The sequence below is a fragment of the Armigeres subalbatus genome, chromosome 3 (genome assembly GCF_024139115.2).
Source record: "Armigeres subalbatus isolate Guangzhou_Male chromosome 3, GZ_Asu_2, whole genome shotgun sequence".
Lineage (NCBI taxonomy): Eukaryota > Metazoa > Arthropoda > Insecta > Diptera > Culicidae > Armigeres > Armigeres subalbatus.
The window spans coordinates 185,518,315-185,537,377 of record NC_085141.1 but is presented as its reverse complement, the minus strand read 5'-3'; the positions used below and the strand labels follow the sequence as shown (position 1 = coordinate 185,537,377).

The window sequence follows — 19,063 nt, the reverse complement described above, 5'->3', positions numbered from 1 at the left end:
GCGGGGCAAGCGTGATTGGCCGTACGGGGACCAAATCCGGCGCTGGTGGATGAACCCCACTTTTGCGATCAGTAACGATGTGTCCTAATAAAGGTTGGACAGGGCATTTAAGGAAGGGGTGATGCTACTGGGGTTTTCTTTGGTTTCATACCTGACTCCAATATATTAAGCAATGCTCAATGATTGATCGAATGCTCTGAATGATTCCAAAAACACTGGATGTGGTACAGTCGACTCTCTACATCTCAATGTTCTATATCTCGATATCTCTCCCTATGTCGATGGTTTTCTCAGTCCCCTCAATCTACATACATTTGGGCTCTCTACATCTCGATAACCTCCCTATCTCGATATCTCTCTATCTCGATGTGTTCTGATCATATTTTGTTCAGGATTCACTCTCCCTATGTCGATATGTTCAAATTTTTAGACTACTAGACCATCTTTGGGCAATAACAATCACATCAACAACAGGAAATGACATTTGTTTTGTTGTCGTTTTTCATAGCAACGAGCTTTTTTGGATCTAGTACCCATTTCAATTTTCCTTCCATTCCTCGATCTCTCCCTATCTCGATGGTCCCTTCAATATCGAGATGTGGAGAGGCGACTGTATATACCACTCTTAAAGCAGCAAAGATGCTGTCTTTTGTAGCTTAGGGAACTTTTTAACTTTTAACTATCTTTCGGTAGACTTGATCCGATCACTATGACGGTTGGAGTTTAAAAGAGTGATCTTCTTACCCAGTAGCTAAGACCAGAGCTTATAATATTCATCTTCATGAAGCAACTTCGGTCCGAATTTTGACAAACATCGCATGATTATTAAAAACATAGAATGACATAGTCAGACGACTACTGCACAAACTCATTCATTCGACTGTCACTGAGTGTGCTTACTATATGCAGAAAAAAACATAATTAGCATTGTTTATGTTGATGTTTACCGTTGAAAGTAGCGGTTTACTCTCTTTGAGTTCATACTGAACAGCAGTATGCTCTTCTGCTCTCTGCGCTTTCTTGCTCTGGACTGGGGAAATAGGGTGAACGCACCAGAATGGTAACACACTCAACCACCCTTTGCGTTTAAGTGGGTGAAAAGTGAAGAAAATTAAACTTTGTCATAGAAATATTCATCACAATTTTCCGAAAACAATATGTGGTCAGGTCTGAACCACAGGATGCCTTAAATATGTCCTCCAGATTCGTCCAGAGAGATTTCCAGGACAATACCTCCGCCCACTCAACCACCCTTTGCGATTAAATGGGTGAACCTGTGTGCAGTACGTTTGTTACATTTTGATGTTCAATAGATGTCTCAGGATAGTACCAGAACTAGGTTAATATGGTTTTTAATATGGTAAAAGACAAGGTATTTTTATTATTTCTATTTTTTGTCGTTTATCTTTTGCTTTTGAATGGATGAAAATATTCTTGGACACATGTTACATTCAGTTAAAGTCATTAGGCAAACTAGTCTAATCCATATGATCCATGCCTCCACTAGACTCAGTTTTGGGCATTTTACCATAAACATCTATATCTTTAGTTTTATTGCTTAATTCCTTATAAGAATAATTTTGATTGTCCTTATATTCAAATTTCAGTTAATGCCGTGGTTGCGCCTAAATGTATGTAGGAACCTGAAGGGTGGTTTGGCGAAGGGTAACAAAACCCATCTGGGAATTCACATTAACACATAAAAGAATAACATCAATAATCAATATCAATAACAAGCATTTTTTGACGTAGGACTTACGTCTCTCTTCACTATACCGGGTGTCATTTCAATATTTCTAAATCGACCGCGTTACGCTGTGTTGAAAGATTTTGAATGATAATAGCGTTTGTCCCAGTGAACGGATCTCTTCGGAAAACCCCTTAATCGACAGATCTTAAGTATGCCTTTCATATTCATACTTGATATGACCCGAAAAACTTGTTTCAATAGGCCTAAAACTGTTTTCGAAGCAAAACATTGACTGCACTGAAACCTATAAATATGGGTGCCGCTTGTTCCTCGCGTCATTTGTTCGCTTGATTCTGATGGGTGCAGACGCTAGCGGATAAGCTGCAACTGCGCACCAAAATGCCATAAAATAAGGTGACGCAATTTTTCCTTCTCATTCTGTTCAGAACTTCCAACGGGATATTATCATCATCATATTTTTTCTTATTTGTTGGGCACCCGCAAACCAGTCGGAATAATAGCTGCGGTTGAGCAATGAAAATCCCAACAGGAGCAACAGCAGTACAACAGCCACATTTGTTCCAGTCTGGCATATATACACAATCTTTTCAAAGGCAAGGTAGCGCTACCGCCGCCGGCATCTTCGCTACGGCTGAGCGATTAAGAGCACAACCACATTTTTACCTTCAATGTGGAAGAAAAAGAATTGAGAAAGTAGCAGCTTCATGGAAATGAAATTCAGAACCGTCCTTCTCAGGACGAAGTAAAAATGTCTGGATTGAAGAGTTAATTCAATTTAATTTCCGTTCTGCAATGTTCCGCTGAAACATTTAAATATTAAACGGCGCAAATGGCCACGCAAAGTGCAACTTTCCTGTGGTGTGGTTTTCTATCTGTGTTGTATGTAATAATGAAATCATTCTAAGAAAACAAGCTTGATTTTTTCTCCGTATGAGATATTTCGGGTTTTCAATTCTCGAAACAAATGAAAACTTGACTTATTCAATGATAAGAATGAAAAAATTAAAATGTGCTCATTCAAAACATATGTGTATTGCGTAATGTTCGCACATCAAGCGAACGAAAATCAAAATATTCCTTCCATTATCTTCATTGATGTGATGCTGTTCCATTCCACAAAATTTCATTCCTCCAATATCTCACCTTCAAATGAACAAAACATGCACTGCTACCTGCTAAAGTCACGCAAAGCAAGATCTCTCCACCGGTACAGTCACCGTCATCATCATCAATGATCATTGCATCACTGCATCTACAGCGAGAATCTGCTCACCGAAGCCGCGCCCCATAAAGCTTGAAGTAATATTTTTACATAAGGATTGCTGACGTCTAACCATCTTTATCTTTCAAGCGCATAGATGGGATAGGATTTGTTTTCATCGGGAAACGTTTCCCGATGAAAACAAATCCTATCCCGCCTAAGCGCTTGAAAGAGAAAGATCACTAAACGTCAGCAAGCTCTATTGCCTTTGTATGCTTACAGACTATATATTGCCTGATTTTCTCAAAATTGCACGCGGCAAACCCTTCATGAAAGGTACCGCCGCGCTTTTTGCACCCCGTTTACTTGATTCTTATGGGTGAATAGCATTGCGGTGTATCGTTTGGCGCGGCCGTACCTTTCGACAGTCATTCGCCGCGTGAAGTTTTGTGCAAGTACCCATTTTGGAACATTACAAACGCCGCGCAGTGTATCATATCCAGAAAATCTGACAATAAGAAATTTGCACAATGTATCCCATTTCATTCAGTATCTAGCCGTTGTATGACGCGTAATAGCTCCGTCGAAAGAAAAAAACAAAGCAGTTTTCTTTCTCCGAAACCAGTCAAACCAAACAGCTCTTTTCAGGGCTCAAAGTTAATTAACCCACCAGTCTCAGTTTGACTTGAGACCGAGAAGGAATCGGTCGACCATCCATGGCATTCTAAAGAGTAATTGGCCGTTCAGCGAGAAATTATTATTATGCAAAGTGAATTGTGCACCGAGCATTCGAGGAAAAATGAATTTAGAAAATGTCTCAAAACGGAAAGCTATCAATCGATCTTATTTATCTAGTGTTGGATTTTGACGTAGGACTTACGTCTTTCTTTACTATACCGGGTGTCATTTAGATTTTGGAAATCGAGAGCGTTACGCTGGAAGGGAAGATTTTGAACGTAACTAGCGCCTTTATATTTCGATGGATTTTTTAAGATTTATGTATCTATTGGCTCGGACACTCTCCACCATTTCGGCTTATTCATTGAAACTCATTGAAAATTCCAATTCTTGTTAAAGCCAGTCAAAATTTCATATGTAACCAATCCCGTGCATTCCTAACACGGACATCAGAATGCGGTATGTCACGGGCCTTCGAGTCTACCGGAAGATTTTCTTTGTGTATAAAAGAAGCAGTGCCTGCCGTGTGCGAGTCATTACAATTTGTGACAGCAGCGCGTACTGACGTGCTTTTGCTCGCGCATTTTTCGTGTCGTTCGTTCGCTGTGCTTACCTACACAGCGACAGCATGCAGTCACCAGTGATAGAACTGCCGGTGGGTCTGCGAATATGCGCAGTGGCGCATTTTTTTGTCATTCTGTGCTTGATGATGGTCGGATGCAGTGGTGTCAGTTGCTATGGCTGCAATCGCCCATCGCATCGCTCAGAGTTCACAGATAGAGGCCGATGATGGCTGAGGCAGCGAGGGCAGCGGTGGTGGATGAAGAAAAATAAAATTAGAGAGATTTGGTCTGCTCATCCAGGTTATTGGTTTCATAATCCACATGTTCCCGGGATGGGTACGAGTCATGTCATATGACTGACCATATGTTAAGATGTGCTTGATACTAAACGACACTTACATTAAAACATGGTTCTGATTCCCCTGCAGAACAAATCAACTACACTGATGAAATTAAAAAATGGATTACAATAATTACTTTCATTTATTTGCAGAAGGCATTAGCAATTAAAGATGCACAATCAGCAATAGTGTTAATATATTTTAGATTAGAAAATTGCGCTGTAAATATACGTGTAAATGTTTTAAAAAAGTCCGCAAAACATAATTTCCAGAAGAATATTTAAATAAACTTTATCTTATTCTTTGTTTTATTGTTTTCTGACAAATTGTATTATTAAACTTGACTCGGAGTTTGGAATCAAAACATTAAATATTTTTTGTTGACGTATTAGTAGTACCTCCTAGGGTTATTGCTCCTTGACTTGTTTCTTACTGTTGTGATTTTTATTAGCAGTAAGCACGAATGTTAGCAAAAAGATGCAACGAAATTGGTGTTGTATTTCATTGTTTGGGAAACGGGACAGCTCCCCTAAAAAAGCACATTTTGTTCAAGTATAAAAAACTTATAAATAGAATTTTTAAACGTCAAATACTATGTATCATCAATAAGAAATCTATAAATGCCCTACATTTGCTTGAGTAAATAAGGGCTTAATAGTTAGAAACAAAGCAGTTCTAATTATGTATTTAATTATTAGTTTTATTTCTAGAAGTTTTGAATAAACAAATTGCTAATAATTCTACACAGCATGGAAGTTGTCGTTTCCAATATCAATACCTATAATCAAACTCCATAGATCCAAAAGTTAGAAGTTAAATGTAAATACGTTACGTTTATACAAGTCCTACGTCTACTCGCGGTTATGTTGAAAACATTACCCATTGCTCGTTTTTTCTTTTCAACTATACTTACAAAAGTCAAATCGCTTCGCAACAAGAACTGACTTTCAGCTTAGGAAGTATTCTATGTAGTGAACGTGTTGATTTCATTTAAATAGTTATTGGACCACCTCACAGAATGTTCATTCACATAAGGATCAATTTTCAAAGTAATTTGTTTACAAACTTCAAATGACGTGTGCACAAGGCGACGAGCTCGGTGGTCTAGTGGCTATCGCTTCTGCCTTATAAGTAGGAGGTCGTGGGTTCAATTCCAGGCTCGTCCCTTTCCTACTTTGTATTTCTATCTTAGTTCTTTCTGTGTTTCACGCTATACCAAAACGATTCCTACTGTTATAACCTTCCACACAATCCCAAAACCTCCCGTGGCACCTATGAGAGGTCGTAGAGTTCTCTGCATCTTTCTTAAGTAGGTGTCCAACAAACCATTCTTCCCATTCCTCAGCATTCGCAAGGACGCGGCCAGGATAGATCTCGACTATTGGAGAGTACATTGCTTCCATCTAAGAGTTAGTGATTAGTTCCAAATCAATATCTGTGGTAACGGATGAAAGTGATGCTACTCTCGTACAATAGTCTTGGTTTGTACCACCTACGAATTTGTGCGAACTGCCAAATGCTAATGCTATGCTAATGATAATGCTAAACTTCAAATGACGTGTATTGATTGCTGATGTGCTGACTTCAATACCAGAATGCTGATTCGCCGACGCGTGGTGCATTGTTTCCAAAGAGCTGCCAGCTAGAAGTCTTTTTGCCTCGTGAGTTTTCCGGCAATATCACCAATGTGAATATTATCAATATGATTGAGATTTTCTACAATTGCCATGCCATTTAAACATCAGCTAGCTATATTGCTTAACTGCTGCATGAGATAAAAACACCCAGGAAAATCATTACAGCTGAGACATCAAAGCAGTCTTTGTTTAGTTAGGGCATATTGCCCTTCCTTCCCCTAATAACAGAGTATGTTATGCCTGAAGTATTAGGCATATTAATTTTTGGTATTTTTTTTGGTATTATACCTCTTATGCGAGACTAGTTTAGAGCAGAGTATGGAATCAATAACAGAATGAGGTATTATTATATTGAGTGAATCTCTCCTGCGCGGGAATACACAAACCCACTATCAATGTTAGATAGTCGTTGGCAAATCCATAGTAATGTCTAGCGGTCATTTAATAGACTAGTTTACATCCACTTGAAAATGCATCAGTATTAAAGATATTTTAGTTACTAGATAAAGATTGTCGCTTCGGATCCCTTTGTTCTGCTGTCCGGAACATGTTGGGTACCAAGCTGTCAAATCGTATGGATTTTCCTTCTTTGACATTTAGCTCCCCTATCCTCGCCAGCAAAAGATGTTCCGGACAGCGACAATCTTTATCTGGTAACTAAAATATCTTTCACCAGTATCGGTCCTCAGTATCGTTTTTCCCACAGTAAAATATAAGACGAAAGTCGATAACTTAAACTTGTGAAGATGCTATATTCACACATCCAGGTAAGTGCGTATCAAATCAGTGATCCAGTGCTGCAGATTGCGTGGTAGGCGGCGAGCAGCCATGTACTGAGGTGAGAGGACTTTTATTAAAAAATATCATATGATTTTCCGATATATCGATATTTTCATTCCAATATATCGATGATATCGATACTTTGATTCGATTATCGTATCGAATCAAATATCGATATTTTTAAGTATCGGAACGTCCCTAACCCTATACATAGGCTACTTTGGCCAAAAGTCTGAGTAAAAATGATAATAACTTGGACTTTAGACTTAGAATTACTGTTTCCTGGTTCAAAACCGTTGAGCGTTTCCGCTAGAAATCATTAGACAACAAAAAAACCGCTGTACTCCAGGGTAAATAGTTTCTCCAATCGTATTAGTGTTGTACTATCTGTGTCATCAAAAAACGTCAAAACAAAATTCATTCTGAGCTAAAACCGAGCTATCCCTGTGAATGAAGATCACATCGCCGTCATCTGCCTCCGTCCATATATCCTAGAATTCGAAGCGAGATGTTCTCGTAACATTTGCATCAGTCGTCGGTGAGTCTTGAAGTAGTGCGGACGCGCGATCATCCGTCGAGTCAGCGACAGCGGGCATCACTTTTCGGTGTTCAATTTTGGTTGGATGGCAGAGACTGAAAATAAACCACAGTTCTAACCTTCACAGCAATCGTGCTGTAGTGCTCGCGTGTTACTTAACCAAATCGAGAGTGGATCCGCGTTTTTCTCGAACTCGACGGACGTTTGTTGTTCGAAGACGAATACCAATATTGAGTCAAGCGTGCTTGGATCGACTCGGTGGAAATTAGCAAACATTTCGTTCCGATCAATTGGGTGACATTTGTGTGATTAGTGTAAAATGTGTGTTTGAGTAGTAATAGTTGATAGTTTGTCACCCTACGCGGAAAAGAGTTCACTCACCTGATTGTAAATGAGCATTAAAGTTAGTGCGTTGGTGAATCTGAAACGAAAACAGAAATTTCCTCTCGGTGACTATTAATATCCACCGGGGAAAAACACGCAAAACCTCGTTTGCCTGCAACGCAACTGGCATCGTCGTTGGACAGCAGCACATAGAGAGAGAGTGCTTTCCGTCTTTCCCGTTTGGCTCAGCTAAATATATTTAACTTTATGTTTGGTATGGATCAAACCGGCAAGGAAAATGCGCGCTTCGACGCTTCGAGGAAGTGGATCAAAAAGCAATTGAAGTGAGGCGATCACGTTTTCAATTTCGATTTCGCAACAGCGAGGTGGAAACGGGGATCAGCACCTGCCCTATAGGAATTCCCTCAGGTCAGTATCTGGCAACAGACGGAGCACATCTGCTGTAATGGGCAGTTTGATTGCTATGCATGGCTATTTTGTCGTTTGGTTTGGGCTAAATATAGGCAGCATGCCACATTGTGCTTCGTTTCAAGCTTGTTTTCTGGCTGATGCCATTTCAGTTACTGCGAGTGTTTGTAATGCCGGTATTCTAGGAATGGGGAACGGTCATACAGATAATATGTTTTTTCGAAAGGAAATTCTCAAATGATGAATCAGAAGAGTAGATGGAAAAAATATGTACAACATGGTGCACAATTCAAAAATAATGGTGAAATAGTTTCTTTACAGTTCTGATCAATTTGATTCTGAAGCTCATTTAATTTATTCATTCCACATTCAACAATGTTGATAACTTAAGTAACATATGAAATTGTTTCATCTTTGGGTTTGAATGGCATTGCGGTATGCGGATGCGGAAAGAATTTTGATCATTCTCTTAAGATTGTTAACAACACGAATCAACATCCGACGGTGATTTACTGTTTGTATTTAATGTCAAAAGCATGCATTGTTGTAAAAACTGAAGCGTCGGCTAGAGACAAACATTACCGCAATTCGCACCGCATTTCAAATCCGAAGTATGTATTATGTTATACGGCTGTAAGATAAACTTTTGTTATCGATTTCGCAGAAAGCAAGCTAATTGGAAGCACTTATTTTATCGGGCACAAAGATTTTTTTCTCCAGAAAATGCAGAAATTCACTTTTAAAATGTCTGTTTATAAAATCAGTGACGAACTCTTCAGAAATTAGTTTTCAAATTCCCAAACATTGTGTTGCAACATAATCTTTCAGCTCGGCCAGGAGCTAATAGTTTGGTTTGGAATCAGTTTTACAACCTCTTAATCTAAGTGAAATAAATGTATATTAAACTTCTAGAAGGTTGTGCGTATGAATACAATCCCGGTGCATATTCCAATCTCTATGCATATTTGTGGACCTTGGATTGAATAAACCTATAACTGCGATATTTCTGCTGGAAAAATGATATCTATGCCAATATGTATTGAAAAAGGGCGTAACAGCCTAAATCTAATCAATCCAGTTTTTAGTCTATACTAGCAATCCTATAACCAGATAACGGCGGAGTGAAAATCAGTCGAAATGGCAACGTATGAAAATGCATGAAATCGCGAAAATCATACTGGCAGCACTTGAGCCTTTTGCTTGCTTCTTTTGGATGCAAAATGTAAACAAGTCGAAATGGAACCGCTTTTGACGGTTCGATTGGAAACAAGATGGCGTCTTCGCCGATCTCTTATTCTAGTATTTCTAGTTTATACACATAGCTTAATACAAGAAACTATTACATTTCAACTGTTCCCGAGCAGGAGCGACGACCTTAATTACAGAAATTGGTATGAATTAGCCATGCATAAGAGGTATCGAAACAAGCGACTTGAGTCGAGTCAAGTACAAGACACTGAAGACGGCCTTACTGTTGAGGTCGAAATACGTATCTGTCAAGATACAATTAAGTGGTGGAATTCAATGGGATGGTATAAACTCGTCTTATGACAGGTGATGATATTGCTCTACTAACACAACGATGTTCTGATATGCAGAGTAAGCTGAACGAACAGTCCGAACGTATCTCAACGGCCTACTGCTGTAGGTTGCCTTGCTCGAAAATGCATACGACCTTTTACTAAATTACTAGAAGGTTGATTTTTTTAACTAGTGGAAACTGGCCAGTCTCCTTCACCGAAAATATGTGATAGATTCAACGATCATCAGGTTTGGTCGATGTGTCATTCTGCGTGGAATCCGTCATGTGAGTAGCTTGAAAACAAAAACTCGGTTATATAGGGTTACTTCTCCTGGACTTCATCTCATAGCTCTGATATTAATCCCACGAAAAAACAAAGCAATGAAAATGAATTTGATTTGTTTCTTTTTTTTGTGATTTTTTCTGCAGTAAAGCTCGCGTGTTAGCAAAAAGAAGCAACGGAAATGGTGCCGTATTTTTGACGTAGGACTTACGTCTCTCTTCACTATACCGGGTGTCATTTCAATATTTCTAAATCGACCGCGTTACGCTGTGTTGAAAGATTTTGAATGATAATAGCGTTTGTCCCAGTGAACGGATCTCTTCGGAAAACCCCTTAATCGACAGATCTTAAGTATGCCTTTCATATTCATACTTGATATGACCCGAAAAACTTGTTTCAATAGGCCTAAAACTGTTTTCGAAGCAAAACATTGACTGCACTGAAACCTATAAATATGGGTGCCGCTTGTTCCTCGCGTCATTTGTTCGCTTGATTCTGATGGGTGCAGACGCTAGCGGATAAGCTGCAACTGCGCACCAAAATGCCATAAAATAAGGTGACGCAATTTTTCCTTCTCATTCTGTTCAGAACTTCCAACGGGATATTATCATCATCATATTTTTTCTTATTTGTTGGGCACCCGCAAACCAGTCGGAATAATAGCTGCGGTTGAGCAATGAAAATCCCAACAGGAGCAACAGCAGTACAACAGCCACATTTGTTCCAGTCTGGCATATATACACAATCTTTTCATAGGCAAGGTAGCGCTACCGCCGCCGGCATCTTCGTTACGGCTGAGCGATTAATAGCACAACCACATTTTTACCTTCAATGTGGAAGAAAAAGAATTGAGAAAGTAGCAGCTTCATGGAAATGAAATTCAGAACCGTCCTTCTTAGGACGAAGAAAAAATGTTTGGATTGAAGAGTTAATTCAATTTAATTTCCGTTCTGCAATGTTCCGCTGAAACATTTAAATATTAAACGGCGCAAATGGCCACGCAAAGTGCAACTTTCCTGTGGTGTGGTTTTCTATCTGTGTTGTATGTAATAATGAAATCATTCTAAGAAAACAAGCTTGATATTTTCTCCGTATGAGATATTTCGGGTTTTCGATTCTCGAAACAAATGAAAACTTGACTTATTCAATGATAAGAATGAAAAAATTAAAAAACTTGTGCTCATTCAAAACATATGTGTATTGCGTAATGTTCGCACATCAAGCGAACGAAAATCAAAATATTCCTTCCATTATCTTCATTGATGTGATGCTGTTCCATTCCACAAAATTTCATTCCTCCAATATCTCACCTTCAAATGAACAAAACATGCACTGCTACCTGCTAAAGTCACGCAAAGCAAGATCTCTCCACCGGTACAGTCACCGTCATCATCATCAATGATCATTGCATCACTGCATCTACAGCGAGAATCTGCTCACCGAAGCCGCGCCCCATAAAGCTTGAAGTAATATTTTTACATAAGGATTGCTGACGTTTAATCATCTTTCTCTTTCAAGCGCATAGACAGGATAGGATTTGTTTTCATCGGGAAACGTTTCCCGATGAAAACAAATCCTATCCCGCCTAAGCGCTTGAAAGAGAAAGATCACTAAACGTCAGCAAGCTCTATTGCCTTTGTATGCTTACAGACTATATATTGCCTGATTTTCTCAAAATTGCACGCGGCAAACCCTTCATGAAAGGTACCGCCGCGCTTTTTGCACCCCGTTTACTTGATTCTTATGGGTGAATAGCATTGCGGTGTATCGTTTGGCGCGGCCGTACCTTTCGACAGTCATTCGCCGCGTGAAGTTTTGTGCAAGTACCCATTTTGGAACATTACAAACGCCGCGCAGTGTATCATATCCAGAAAATCTGACAATAAGAAATTTGCACAATGTATCCCATTTCATTCAGTATCTAGCCGTTGTATGACGCGTAATAGCTCCGTCGAAAGAAAAAAACAAAGCAGTTTTCTTTCTCCGAAACCAGTCAAACCAAACAGCTCTTTTCAGGGCTCAAAGTTAATTAACCCACCAGTCTCAGTTTGACTTGAGACCGAGAAGGAATCGGTCGACCATCCATGGCATTCTAAAGAGTAATTGGCCGTTCAGCGAGAAATTATTATTATGCAAAGTGAATTGTGCACCGAGCATTCGAGGAAAAATGAATTTAGAAAATGTCTCAAAACGGAAAGCTATCAATCGATCTTATTTATCTAGTGTTGGATTTTGACGTAGGACTTACGTCTTTCTTTACTATACCGGGTGTCATTTAGATTTTTGGAAATCGAGAGCGTTACGCTGGAAGGGAAGATTTTGAACGTAACTAGCGCCTTTATATTTCGATGGATTTTTTAAGATTTATGTATCTATTGGCTCGGACACTCTCCACCATTTCGGCTTATTCATTGAAACTCATTGAAAATTCCAATTCTTGTTAAAGCCAGTCAAAATTTCATATGTAACCAATCCCGTGCATTCCTAACACGGACATCAGAATGCGGTATGTCACGGGCCTTCGAGTCTACCGGAAGATTTTCTTTGTGTATAAAAGAAGCAGTGCCTGCCGTGTGCGAGTCATTACAATTTGTGACAGCAGCGCGTACTGACGTGCTTTTTGCTCGCGCATTTTTCGTTTCGTTCGTTCGCTGTGCTTACCTACACAGCGACAGCATGCAGTCACCAGTGATAGAACTGCCGGTGGGTCTGCGAATATGGGCGCATTTTTTTGTCATTCTGTGCTTGATGATGGTCGGATGCAGTGGTGTCAGTTGCTATGGCTGCAATCGCCCATCGCATCGCTCAGAGTTCACAGATAGAGGCCGATGATGGCTGAGGCAGCGAGGGCAGCGGTGGTGGATGAAGAAAAATAAAATTAGAGAGATTTGGTCTGCTCATCCAGGTTATTGGTTTCATAATCCACATGTTCCCGGGATGGGTACGAGTCATGTCATATGACTGACCATATGTTAAGATGTGCTTGATACTAAACGACACTTACATTAAAACATGGTTCTGATTCCCCTGCAGAACAAATCAACTACACTGATGAAATTAAAAAATGGATTACAATAATTACTTTCATTTATTTGCAGAAGGCATTAGCAATTAAAGATGCACAATCAGCAATAGTGTTAATATATTTTAGATTAGAAAATTGCGCTGTATTACGTGTAAATGTTTTAAAAAAGTCCGCAAAACATAATTTCCAGAAGAATATTTAAATAAACTTTATCTTATTCTTTGTTTTATTGTTTTCTGACAAATTGTATTATTAAACTTGACTCGGAGTTTGGAATCAAAACATTAAATATTTTTTGTTGACGTATTAGTAGTACCTCCTAGGGTTATTGCTCCTTGACTTGTTTCTTACTGTTGTGATTTTTATTAGCAGTAAGCACGAATGTTAGCAAAAGATGCAACGAAATTGGTGTTGTATTTCATTGTTTGGGAAACGGAACAGCTCCCTAAAAAGCACATTTTGTCCAAGTATAAAAACTTATAAATAGAATTTTTAAACTTCAAATACTATGTATCATCAATAAGAAATCTATAAATGCCCTACATTTGCTTGAGTAAATAAGGGCTTAATAGTTAGAAACAAAGCAGTTCTAATTATGTATTTAATTATTAGTTTTATTTCTAGAAGTTTTGAATAAACAAATTGCTAATAATTCTACACAGCATGGAAGTTGTCGTTTCCAATATCAATACCTATAATCAAACTCCATAGATCCAAAAGTTAGAAGTTAAATGTAAATACGTTACGTTTATACAAGTCCTACGTCTACTCGCGGTTATGTTGAAAACATTACCCATTGCTCGTTTTTTTATTTTGCTATGAGATGAATATATGTTCAGTGAGATGGAAAACGAAAACGGAACAGTTCTCCTATACATTGTTCGTCTTGTTAACAAGCAACTCCCAAATTTGTTCCTTGATGATTTTTTTAAATAAAAATTTCGACGTACCGAATCTACTGCTCGGAAAACTAACTGTGGTAATTTTGAAACCAAGCTGGACTTTATTGCAAACAGGCGTGGTTCGACTTCTGCACGAGAACTCGCATGCTCTGTCCAACCTGTCGGGCCGAGCGAATATCCTTAGGACATCCGTCGAATATCTGAATTATCATGGGCTGTGTACTCACAAGTATGTTCTGACAGAACGAGTAGCTCTAGTGATACATAGGCGATGTACCTATTTCGTTCTGCCAATCGTGCCCATGTTCGTGCACAGAAAGAAATAATGAAAAATAAACAGCGCATAAAACTTGAGGTGCAGAAATTTACGCTTTTCTACTCAGAAATGGTGCCCTTCTTAACAAGTTTGCTTACAACTTGCATGCAATATTGATGATTCACGTCAAATATTGTATACATTTAGGCTATATCCCGCATGGAATTACGCTGATAATGGCGTTCCATTTATGTGCATTATTTTTAGCGTAATTTACAGTTGATTTTTCTATCTGTGTGTGCTAATGGGCGCCTACTATTCAAACGCCGATTGCTTCGATTTAGCAATTCAAATCTCATTCAAATAATTCATGCTTCTATTTCGTATCTACCACACTACCACACTAACCACATGTAAAGGATGTCTATATTGTAGATATCATTAAGACAACGTAACGTATACACAGAAAGAAATAATGAAAAATAATCAGCGCGTAAAACTTGGAATGCGGAAATTTACGCTATTCTGCGCTGAAATGGTCCTCTTGCTAACAAGATTGCTTACAACTTGTATGCGATATTGACGATTCACGGCAAATGTTGTATACATTTAGGCTATATCCCGTTTGGAATTACGCTAATAATGGCGTTCCATTTATGTGCATGATTTTTAGCGTAAATTTCAGTGGATTTTTCTATATGTGTAATTTTAGAATTATTTGTTTAGGCAATACATATTTAATACTAATACACTGTACAGATGTAATGAACAGCGGTTAATTGATTCGATATTGAATAAAGTTATTATTACTGCCAACACTGTTCATTATAAGCATGAAATTGTGTCGCGCCGCTTGGCGTGGTACCGACATGAGTCAGTTTATAGAAGAAAGTTGTGGCGAACGGTCGTGAGTGTCAGTGAAAAAAAATAAAGATGGCATCCGCCGACAATGTGTGCCACAGCATAATGTCACATTAAGATCTCAGCCGTTTGTAAACCGGTTCGATAAAAAAAAAATTTGTGATGCGTTTGGTATTGTAATAAGGTGGCAGCGTACGTTACTGCCGTAATCTGAAAAAGTGACGTATGTGCCAAATTACAACACATAGGTTTTCTATTTTTCTGTTAAAGAGGACGACGAGTAGAGTCCGTTAATACTAATATTGAAAAATGGCGTATACGTCACTTTGTCAGATTACGGCAGGTTATGCCTGCAGTATTGTGCATATTATTTTTTGGTATTTTACCACTTATGCAAGGCTAGTTCATAACAGAGTATGGTATCAATAACGGAATGAGGTATTATTGAGTTAATTTCTCCTGCTCGGGTTAAGGTCGCTCCTGACAGAATCCAAGTTTCAAAGTGCTCACGTTTTCAGGGGCACACCACTCCATACGGAGGCAACGCACAACTGTCATTTTTATTTTTTCAGCAAAGTTGAATCAACAAAAATGACAGTTGTCCGCCGCCTCCGTATCGAGTGGTGTGCCCACGAAAACGCGAGCACTTGGAAACTTGGATTCTGTCAGGAGTGACCTTAAGCGCTTTTCAAATGTTCTAGATATGTTGGTGCTGATTGCAAAAAAATGCGTTCTTACTCAATATTTTGACGTTTGCTTAGATATAACTCGAGCAAGAGCGACGACCTTGATAACAGAAGTTGGTATGAATTAGCCTGCCATAAGAGGTATAAAACCAAAAAATAATGTCAAAAATTAAGGACAAGCCTACCGGAATCCAAAATTAATTTCACTCGCGTTTCCATGTTAATACGGTACCTCCATTCAATACGGAAGTAACGCACAACTGTCATTTTTATTATTTCAGCTTTGCTGCATCCCAGCATGCGTGAAGTATTTGGCATTTTATTTTATGGTACTGCTCTTTTGGTATTTTACCTCTTATGGAAGGCTAGTTTATAACAGAGTATCCCGAGCAGGATAAATTAACTCAATAATACCTCAATTTGTTATTGATACCATACTCTGTTTTCATAGGCCATTGTTCTTGCGCCAAGTGGTGCCCCACCAAATAACAATAGCTGGCTCCGCCAGTGCACTTGGCTGCTCTGGTTCTCTGGTCCTTTGCTTCTCTACTCTCCTCGATTTTCCGCCAGGTTGCATCCGTAATCCACTCCTTCCGCTGGGTGCGCAGCTCACCCAGGTTGTTCTCGCTTGTTTCGATAAAGGCATTCTTGATGGCTGCCCACTGCTCTTCTACGCTGCCACCTTCCGGAACATTCGCTGTTCGAGTTCCAAGTTCTTCAATGAACACACTTTTTTTCGCCGAAATCTTAGCATTTTTTGTTTATTATCCCGAGGTGGGCATTGCCGAGTTTCAGCAAACATGATTTTTGTAGAAATATCAGTAAAAGTTACGTTTCGGTTGGTGAAATATGGTAAATATTTTGCTGAAAGTCATTAATAAACGAAATTTTCTGCCAAGATTCAGTTTTTAAATTTACTGAGCGGTGCCCTATTTTGCTGAGCTCAAAAAAGAAAAACTTGGATCTTCTAGTCGGCGTGCGTTGAATCGCCGTCCGAGTCTCTTTTTCTGCCGCTGAAACCGAGAAACGCGTAATCGGATCTGGCCAATTAGAAGGTGATGGTCAGACGCAATATCAGCGCTGCGGTTATTCCGGACATCAAGAAGCCTTGGTCTCCATTTTCGGCTGATGCAGATGTGGTAGATTTGATTGTATTTTGATTTATTTATTTACAGTACAGACTAAAAAAACAGACAGACTAAAAAAAAGGCACATTTGATTTTAAGTTTGTCCATCACCAAAGGCCCACGTGACTTTGTGCACTGGTCGATGGGGAATGAGCGATCTTCCAGTCACCATGTCGTTATTGTCACAGAATTATGCCAATAGCTCACCGTTTTCACTAATTTTTCCAAGACCATAACGTCCCATGATACACCTATAGTCTGTGTTTTCGGAGCCGATTTTCCCATTGAATTCGCCCATGTAGATCTTGATGGCACCTTTCGAAACCTTATGCACGACAGCATTCAGTTAACTGTAGACATTCTCCTTATCCTGTAACTCGGCAACATCGGTCGGCGCATAACATTAGATTATCGTGAGGTTCCTTACCCGTGTTCTAAATCTGGCATTAATTATTCTCTCATTAATTGGTTCCCACTTGATGAGCGCCACCTGTGCAATTCCTCGGTGCCGGGCAGCCTTGATTCAAACATCTGTCATAATTCTTCCAGAGGTGGGAATTCCGGAGGGCTGCCATCGCAGCCAGCTGGAACCCAGCCTACTTGATCTCATGGTTATCTTTGCTGTAAGGCCATGCGCGCGTTGATACCTTGGTGTTCAGAGCCGGATCAACTGGTCCTACTCCCGTCTGGTTGGGTGAGTAAGACAGCTGGGTTGGGACGACTTGCCCAAAGGCCTGCTACGGTTTAGCGTGACGGAAGATATCTGTGTCATTAGCCTACCCGACATTTCAAGACGGTGTCACCCAGCTTTACTCAAGGAGTGGAATGACACAACTGTTAGCATTTGGTACATTTTTTTTTTTTTCCAAGTTCGTTTATTTGGTAGGCTCAGGCGTGTATAACACTTTACGGAGCCATGGTTCTTTGCGATATATGTACAATCAATATCATTTAATTTTTCAGTTAGTAAGAGAGGGGTAGAAGCCAGCGTACTCGTGGTGACTCGAGGTTAGTTTACAATGTTTAAGGATGGACAGGGCTAAGGATTTGGGATCAGGGAATTTCAGCTTCTCATCCGAGTATTTGGCGTCAGGGACGATGTGGCGTGTCGTCGTGCTCGAGGAATGGTTCGACTGGGAGCATCTTCCGGATGGCAGAGCTATAGTGCTCTACGGAACAGAAAGCAGAGACTAAACACAAAAAAAAAACATTGAAGAAAGAAAAAAAAGCTATTAGATTTTGATATCAGAAGCACAAAGAAAACTATAAATGGCCTGCATATAGACCACATCACGATCTCCCAAAACACCTCGAACTTCCCTGAAGGGTTGTTTACCTCGGGCCACTAGGGTATCCAATAATTGCTCTCTGGAGGCGTCATTTTCCGAGCAGGACCAAACTACGTGATCGATGTCATCATAACCGGCTCCGCACCTACATAAGTTGCTATCGACAAGGTTTATTCTGTACAGATGTGCGTTTAGTGAATAGTGATTAGACATAAGTCTCGACATCATGCGAATGAAGCCTCGACTTAAGCCCTCACCTCTGAACCACGCTCGCCCAGAAACTTTTGGAACTATAGAAAATAGCCACCGTCCAAGTTCGTTGTGTGTCCAATTATTTTGCCAACTTTGAAGAGTACTCTGACGGACTAATGGGAAAAACTCGTTGCTCGAGAATTGTCTATCATAAACCTCACCTTCCTGTGCGCCCACCTTTGCCAGCGAGTCTGCCTTCTCATTGCCGTAGATTGAGCAGTGAGAAGGGACCCAAACAAAGGTAATCTTGAATGATCTTTCGACCAAAACACGCATCTGCTCTCTTATGTTTGTAAGAAAGTAAGATGCGTGCTTAACGGGTTTCATCGACCGGAGTGCCTCGATAGAACTAAGACTATCCGAGAAGATGAAATAATGGTCTACGGGCTGATTGGAAATTATCCCCAAAGCGAAGTTAATTGCTGCCAGCTCAGCAACATAAACCGAACACGGTTCCTGAAGGTGGTTGAAGTCACATTGAAAACGCCGAAGCCAGTGGATCCGTTGATGCGAGAACCATCAGTGAAATATCTGTTGTTGCAATTGACATGCTCATATTTTTCAGAAAAAAGTGAGGGAATAGATATTTGTCGAAGATGATCTGGTATTCCTTGAATAGCATGTTTCATGGACAGATCGTATACAATGGAGGAACTGT

General features: G+C 39.7%; 1 protein-coding gene across 3 annotated transcripts in view; it reads left to right on the top strand.

Annotated features, from left to right (window-relative positions):
• Positions 1-7,447: 7,447 nt before the first annotated feature.
• Positions 7,448-19,063, top strand: part of LOC134226187 (neuroligin-4, Y-linked) — a 94,130-nt gene continuing 82,514 nt past the window's right edge. For all 3 annotated transcript variants that reach the window (XM_062706790.1, XM_062706789.1, XM_062706788.1), the window contains exon 1: positions 7,448-8,202. The gene's annotated coding sequence lies outside the window, so the exon portion shown is untranslated. The remainder of the gene's footprint in view (positions 8,203-19,063) is intronic.